We start from the raw sequence: 8,789 nt of genomic DNA on the forward strand, positions 1-8,789 counted from the left end.
TAGAGTGTCCAATTGTAAACAATTCAAACAAAAGACAAGACACAATAGACAATAGACAATAGGTGCAGGATTAGGCCATTCGGCCCTTCGAGCCAGCATCGCCATTCAATATGATCATGGCTGATCATCCCCAATCAGTATCCCGTTCCTGCCTTCTCCCCATATCCCCTGACTCCGATATCTTTAAGAGCCCTATCTAGCTCTCTCTTGAAAGTATTCAGAGAACCGGCCTCCATCGCCCTCTGAGGCAGAGAATTCCACAGGCTCATAACTCTCTGTGAGAAAAGGTGTTTCCTTGTCTCCGCTCTAAATGGCTTACCCCTTATTCTTAAACTTTGGCCCCTGGTTCTGGACTCCCCCAACATTGGGAACACGTTTCCTGCCTCTAACAAGTCCAAACCTTTTTACAATCTTATAAGTTTCAATAAGATCATCTCTCATCCTTCTAAACTCCAGAGAGTAAAAGACCTGCCGCTCCATTATCTCAGCATATGACAGTCGCGCCATCCCGGAAATTAACCTTGTAAACTTACACTGCACTCCCTCAATAGCAAGAATGTCCTTCCTCAAATTAGGGGACCAAATCTGTACACAATATTCCAGGTGTGATCTCACTATGGCCTGTGCAACTTTGCTCCCATACTCGACTCCTCTCATTATAAAGGCTAACATGCCATTCGCTTTCTTCACAGCTTGCTGTACCTGCATGCTTACTTTCAAAGACTGATACCAAAGTGGGTAACCTCACATCTGCCCAATCCCCCAACCTGTGCAAGTCACCCTGCATTCTCGTAGCATCCTCCTCACAGTTCACACTGCCACCCAGCTTTGTGTTATCTACAAATTTGCCCAAATTACTTTGAATCCCTTAATCCAAATTATTGATGTATATTGTAAATAGCCGGTCCCAACACCGAGCCTTGCGGTACCTCATTAGTCACTGCTTGCCATTCTGAAAGGGACCCGTTAATCCCTACTCTTTGTTTCCTGTCTGCCAAACAATTTTCTATCCATGTCAGCACTCAACCCCCAATACCATGTGCCCTAATTTTGCCCACTAATCTCCTATGTGGGACCATATCAAATGCTTTCTGAAAGTCCAGGTACACTATATCCACTGGCTCCCCCTGTCCATTTTCCTGGTTACATCCTCAAAAAGTTCCAGAAGATTAGTAAAGCTTCGTAAATTCATGCTGACTCGGACCGATCCTGTTACTGCTATCCAAATGTGCCGCTATTTCATCTTTTATAATTGACTCCAGCATCTTTCCCACCAGCGATGTCAGGCTAACTGGTCTATAATTCCCTGTTTTCTCTCCCGCCTTTCTTAAAAAAGTGGGATAACATAACCTACCCTCCAATCCACAGGAACTGATCCTGAATCTGCAGAACATTGGAAAATGATCATCAATGCGTCCACATATTCGATAATATATTTCTGAATGTTTGTCCCTCTGTTTGTCATCCAAGCTGCTTCTTGTTATGTAAGTCTGCTGTGGTGACCTGTTTTGAATGATAAGGGGTGTGGTAACATACTGGCTAAATTACTGGATGAATAATCAGCAAGCAGTGATTGAGAAATGTTCAAATTGCAATCACCAATGCACAGAAGCCAAATTCAGTTCAAGAAATTAAGGAATTCAATATTAATAAAAGAACGACTGAGCACCCAACTAATGGACAAAATATTGTCCAAATTTATAACTGAAGTTTCCTGGTATGGCCCACACATCACTTCAGATCTTTGAACTGTAATTGGCCAGAACAACCAGCTAAGAAGTCTCACAAGTTATTCAATTCAAAGCTTTAAATGTTGGCCGGGTCACTAACTCCCACACCAATATGAGTACAAAAGGTTTGGTGTCTTGTCCACTCACTCATACATCACACAGACAATAATACACTTTCCTTATTTTCACTAGGTCTATGTACACCCACTGCAGGTGATCACATGTTCCAGTAACACCTCCCAAAGCACAAACAAATATGGCGATGAAAGGCAAGGGCAACAAGTGCACACAATCTCCATCTCTTCAAGGAACTACTCCAAATCATGCAATGTCAGTCAGATTTTGGACCATATTACATATTCCTCATTTTCAGTAGGTCTAGATCCTGCAGTTTACTCCCAGTTACACTTTCGAAAGCATCTTCACCAGAACAATTGATGCAGTTTACGAAGGCTGCTCACCACCTCAGATTCCGAAAGGCTCTTCCTGAAGAACAACTTCAAGGAAAGTGTTGTGGTTCTTGGCAATCAAATATTCCAGATGCAGAACTTCATCAGACCAAAGACCTTGGCCCTTTAAAATTTGGAATTGTTAATATTGTTAGTCTTGCCAGCAATACCAACATCCCAGAAATAGGTTTTAGTACTATGTACATAACACATTACACTTAGAATATTGGATCTTGTCACGATCCTGGCTAACATAATACATGTCGCCATTGGCTAACTCAGGGAAAGGTAATTAAAAAATAATACTTTAATTAATGCAAAAGCATCGTTGATCAAACCACTCTCAGTATTGCAGAACTCTCAGTATTGTTCTAGTCAAATGTTCATATTCTAGTTTCTCTATCACTTTTAAAATCGTATGTATTGCTGTAGCCAGGGTTCATGCCTTGGTGGGAGTATGGCATGCAGTTGTTGATGTGAAAATCCGATGGATTTTCAGATGGAATATCTGTGGATTAATTGATTCAACCACTTGATTCTGGAATTAAGTTATTAGCATGAGGAGATAAAGAAATGACTGCATTGTTGGAGTATCCTATTTGATTCACTCCTGGAATTTAGAGGACGGAGTCTGCTTTCCTAAGTCCAAAGTATCTCATCATTCATTCAGCACAAGGACAACTAAGATGGGCAAAGTTACTGGCTCAGCCACCACTCACCATGTATTGTGAATGTACAGAAGAGTAGGTAATAAACAATCAATCAAAGTAGGTGAGATGATGAATATCAGAACTGAGGCTTTTTTTCCATTGATTCTAATCTCTCAACAGCGATAACAAGCCATCGAAACCCGCAGATAATTAGCTACTTGGACAAAGTGCAATGACTGATGACCTTTTGAATCACCTTCCACCTTTGGTGAGTAAAACCTCTTCCAGGCACTGTGTATAAGATGCCTTAAAAAAAGGCTGAATGTATTGTTTTTTGCATTATTGTAAATAAGATTTGTAATTTAAAGTTGTTGCAGTGAGGGCAATATAGAGAGTGTTGGTTGCTGAAATATTACGGAAAGTAGGCTAATATAGATTATTGATTTATATTTTCCAAATACTTAATCTTCGACAGTCGTCATAGCAACACTGTGCATGATGTTTGGGTTAGAATAAACTCAATACACCTGAATTATGATTGAATTAATGTCATATTGTTTTAATAGCTCAGTAATTTAAGTATTTTGGGGAAGAGTCATGTTGCCTATGAACCATCCACTTTTACCCATAATTCCAAGAGAGAGGCTGAAACCTTTACCTAAAAACTATTAGTTATATCAAACAATCAGTTCCAGGAGAAAGCAATGAAGGGCCAATGGGAACAGGTACTAATCTGTGGCCTTGCTTGCAACACCCACATATTCGAATGAAACCATTCCAACAATAACAATTTATTTTGAGTCTGAAGAAGGGTTTCGGCCCGAAACGTCGCCTATTTCCTTCGCTCCATAGATGCTGCTGCACCCGCTGAGTTTCCCCAGCAATTTTGTGTACCAACAATAACAATGTTGTGTTGCAGCCATTTTAATAATTTAGATCATAGCTATGATGGCAAATGAGCAAACTCAGTCTTTGAGCTGTGATTTGCTTTCAAGCACAGTGATTCAAAGTTAGGGATACAATTGGTGACCTGTGCTCACCAGACTGCAGCTCTTTGCTATGAATGCAGAAATGTTCAGTCCTTTAGAATGAGCCATAGCAGGATCAAATAAATAGGTGATTTCATATAAATGAGTTGAATTTTGACATTTGAAAATTAATCACAAGCTGCCCACTTCACCATCGGCTGATCACATTGGAATATCATTGAAATAAAATGTTTGCAATGTTTTCTACCAACAACTTGCTTCTTCTGAAGTCATTGTAGCTAAGGAGTTTTTTATATTTATTTTGTGGAGGCCAACTACATTGAGTGAATTTGCCTTAGATAAACATTGTGGTGGAGAATCATGATGTAATGCATTTGCTTCAAGTCATGCTGTTAGTTAACCAGACATTTGTTTCATTGTAACATAAATCTAGTTAATCTATTTCAGCCTGGCAACCTGATCCAATGGGATGTCATAAGATCATAAGTGATAGGAGTAGAATTAGGCCATTTGGCCCATCAAGTTACTGTGCCATTCAATCGGCAGATCTATCTCTCCCTCCTAACCCCATTCTCCTGCCTTCTCTCCATATCCTCTGACACCCGTACTAATCAAGAATCTATCTATCTCCACTGCCGACCTCCACAGATTTCCACAGATTCACCACCCTCTGCCTAAAGGAATTGCTCATCTCCTTCCTAAAATAATGTCCATAATACATCCTGGTAAATTTAACAGGTCAATGCTCAAGATGTATACAGTTGGATTGTATAAAATTGTCTCACTTGTTAAATTGTTAATGACATAAACCAAACTGCTGGGTTTTGTTGGGGAGAGAAACTCAATTGTCTTCAAAGAATCAGCCTTTGAAGCAAGTGTTTAGAAGATCATGGGTTTATGTCTCATGTCCAGACTCTGTGTCAAATTCCAGCTGACTTGCTCAGCCTCATTGTGAGGGAGCACTGCACCAATGGAGATGCTGTGTTTCAGATGGGATTTTGAACAGAGATCCCATTTTCTGGTTTGGGTGGCATGAAGGATCCCATGGCACACTTCAGTAATGTGGAAAATAGCAGGACTGGTCCGTTTAAATGTTTGAGTCCACTCTGCCTTTCAGTCTGAACATGCATGATTCTCGATCCACTTCCTTGAATGACTGGGCCTCCATAGCCTCCTGTGTTCACTTCATGACCCAATAAGTAAAGAAATTTCCCCTCGTTTCTGTCCCAAATATCTTGCCCTGTAACGGAGGCTGTGTCCTCTACAAGACAGAGGATGACAGCTTAAAGAGATGTACACAGCAAGATTTGATTTTACACAGAGAGTATGAGTGCCTGTAATGCAGCATCAGGGCCGTGATGTGAGCAGATATGATAGTATCATTGAAGAGGCTTTTATTTATTTATTTTTTTAATTTAATTTTATTTATTAGAAGTGGTGTACATTACAATGATATAAGCCAAAAATAACATAATACATTTCCTGTACCACTTCATATTTTAAACTTTAAAAAGAAGAAAAGTAAAGAGAGTGGATAGTGAGTGTGTAAAGAGTGATCAAAATAGTCCCTTAGAAACGAAAAATTCGAAAAAGAGTTAAGAAGCAAGCCATAGAAAAAGAAAAAGAGAAAACAAAAACAGAAGATATATTAAAAGTAAAAAAAGAGATAAAAGGAATATACCAACTTCATATTTTTACTCACCCCTCACCAGGTCCTGAAACCATTTATTTTCAGAATTCTGTTGCACCTTATACTTGTAGTAAGTCGAGAAATGGAGACCAAATCTTTTGGAAATGGTCTGGTTTGCCTGCTAGAAGGAATCTCATATCTTCCATGTGTAGCATTTCGAACATATTTGAAATCCACATATTTATCGTTGGTGTTGGTTGGGGCGTTTTTCCAGAATTGAAGTATGAGTTTTTTTCCCATTATTAAACCGTAATTAAGTAGGCTCTTTTGAGACACAGTTAGCTCAGGGCTGACTTCCATTGTTCCAAAAAATAATCAATTCTGCGTTCGGTTTCAGTTTTATTTTTAATAATTTTGTAAACATTTCAAAAATTTCATTCCAAAATCTTTGGATTTTTATACAAAAAACAAAGGAATGTGCTATAGTTGCTTCTTGGGATAGACATTTATCACAGATGGGGGAGACATTTGGAAAAAGTTTACTTATTTTAGTTTTTGAGTAGTATAGTCTATGTTAGGTTTTAAATTGAATTAGAATATGTCTTACATTAATCGAGCATTTATGCACATATAGCAAATGTTTATCCCACCTCTCTTTCTAAATTTTTATAGCTATATCGGATGGTGGTATTTCTATAATTAAGATGATGTTATACAAGTATGATATTAAATTAGCTGATTCCGCCTTTGTATTCATTGCTTCGTCTAATAAATCTGGAGACAAGTTATGATTCTCGATCCACTTCCTTGAATGACCCAGCCTCCATAGCCTCCTATGTTCAACTTCACCACCCAATAAGTAAAGAAATTTCCCCTAGTTTCTGTCCCAAATCTCTTGCCCTGTATGTTCTAGACTTCTCATACAGGGAACACCCCTTTTATTTATCCAATCAGTCTAATCCTTACACAATTTCCAAGATTTAAATGAAAACCTCTCACATTACTCTAAACAGTGAATACAAAGTATTATACTTAACCCTCCACGTATGTTGTTCCTGCCAGTCTGGAGAGCATCTGGTGAATCTTCACTGTACTCTCTCTATGGCAAGTATATCCTTTCTTTCGTAAGGAGATGAACAAAACACACAATACTGCAAGCCTGATCTTACCAAGACCACAAATGTATGAATACAGACGTAAGGAACTGGAGATGCTGGTGTACAAAAAAGACAAAGAACTGGAGTAACTCGGCAGGTCAGGCAGAATCTCTGGAGAACGTGGATGGGTGGGAGAAACCCGGAACAGAGATGGGGGCATGATAAAGCCTAGAATGTGATAGTTGCATACAGGCGAGTGTTTGTATATTATTTTCAATACATGCTGCCTGACCTGCTGAGTCATTCCAGCACTTTGTGTCTTTATGTACTGCACGTATATTTGTTCTCGTGAGTGTCATACAAGGACACTCAGATTTTTCTTTTCTTTGGGAAGAGAAATATGTGGTCTTTCTGTTTTTTCTACTTGTAGATAACTTCATGTTTATACACATTATACTGCATTTCCATCATGTTCCAATTTGCTCATTCTGTCCACACTGTCCTGATGCCTTTTTGTATCCTCCTCACAATTCACCATCTCACTCGGTTACCTGTCATTGGCAGACCCTGGAATATCACTTCCTGATCTCTCATCCAAATTATGAATAGCTGCAACCCAAATATTTTATGCACATAACATCCCACCTGACACCCTGAAAAAAGATGTCATGCAGGGGGATTACTAATGTCCTAGACAATACTTTGATATCTTTGTTTCATCATCTCTTTTTGAGTTCAACTGGATTAAAGCAACTGCAACATAAAAATACTTTGTGAAGTAGATTTGATTGGAAGGATTTTCTGTTGCAAATTCCCTGTCAATAGAGACCGGAGTTTCTCTCACAGTATTTCGCATTATTCAATAAAAATACTATGTGGGCTAACTACTGATATTCTTGTTTTCAACAGAATCTTTGGACCACATCCTACTTACCTACTGGACTGAAAACTACATACAGCCTTTTTTCAACTGTTAACCAGCAGTGAAAGCTTATCAGCATCAAACCCCAAACCAACATGTTGTGAAGGGAATGATGTGGTGACCCATTTGGTTCCACATAAATGAGAGTCGATGTTTACGCACTGTAAATAACATCTCTCTGCAATGTTAGAAACCCCTGTACTCCTTATACCTAATAAATTTATTGCAAGCAGCATGTGAAGTTCACATTATATCAATTGTAAACGTCATTGTGTTCAACAGTCTTAATGAAATATCCAATTCACTCTCCAGAGGATGATATTTACAGAAGGGGGACCGAGAGAGAGGGGGAGATAAAGGAGGTGGTGGGAGGGGGGGGGGGGAGGGGGGGGAGAGGGGGGGGGGAAGAGGGGGGGGGATATAGTTGAAGAGGAGGGGGGAGAGAAGGAGGTGGGTGGGGGGAGGTGGAGAGAGGGGGAGAGCTGGAGGAGGGATAGGAGGAGAGAGTGGTGGTGGAGAGGGTGATGGAGAGAGAGGAGGGGGAATGCGGAGAGAGGGGAGAGGGGGGAAAGAGATTTGGGGAAGAGAGGGGGGTAGAAGGGGGGAGAGGGGAGAGTGGGGGGGAAGATGGGGGGTGGTGGGGTGGAGGGGTGGAGGGGGAAGAGGGAGGTTGGAGGAGAGGGTGGAGAGGGTGGTGGGGAGGAGGGGGAAGAGGGGGGTGGGGGGAAGAGGGTGGGGAGGGAAGGAGGAAGAGGGGGAAGGAGAGTGGGGAGGAGGTGGAGAATGGAGAGAAGGGAGGGGGAAAGAGAAGTGGGGGAGAGAGAGGGGAGCAGGAGGAAGAGACGGTAGGGGAGGAGAAAGAGAGGGGGTGGAGGGGAGGATGAGAGAGAGAGAGAGGGAGGAGAGGGGGGAGAGGGAGAGTGTGAGAGAGTGGGGAGGGGGAGAGAGGGGGAAGAGAGGGTGGGAAAGAGCGAGGGGGAAGATGGATGGGTAGAGGGAGGGGGAGAGGGAAGCAAGGGCAAGAGTGGGAAGAAAGTGGGGAGGAGAGAGAGGGGGGGGGTGGAAGAGAGAAATGGGGGTGTTTGAGAGAGGGATGGTAGTGAGGGAGAGGGTGCTAGGGGAGAGGGGGGGGGGGGGGGGGGAGAGAAGAGGGGAGAGAGGGGAGAAGGAAGAGGGTAGAGGGGAGGAGGATGGAGTGAGATGAGGAAGGAGAGAGGGAGGAGAAGGGGGAGAGAGATGGGAAGAGAGAGGGAGAGAGAGCAGGAGGAAGGGGGAGAAGAGTGGGAGAGAGGGAGGGGGCAGCGAGAGGGGCATAGGTAGGG

The 8,789-nt window shown here is 41.7% G+C and overlaps 1 long non-coding RNA gene across 1 annotated transcript; it reads left to right on the forward strand.

Annotated features, from left to right (window-relative positions):
- Positions 1-3,028: 3,028 nt before the first annotated feature.
- On the forward strand, positions 3,029-7,718 carry LOC116976288. The gene is made up of 2 exons (XR_004412918.1): positions 3,029-3,097; positions 7,455-7,718. It is a non-coding gene; the product is annotated as an uncharacterized LOC116976288 (long non-coding RNA).
- Positions 7,719-8,789: the final 1,071 nt, after the last annotated feature.

This window comes from Amblyraja radiata, chromosome 8 (genome assembly GCF_010909765.2).
Source record: "Amblyraja radiata isolate CabotCenter1 chromosome 8, sAmbRad1.1.pri, whole genome shotgun sequence".
Lineage (NCBI taxonomy): Eukaryota > Metazoa > Chordata > Chondrichthyes > Rajiformes > Rajidae > Amblyraja > Amblyraja radiata.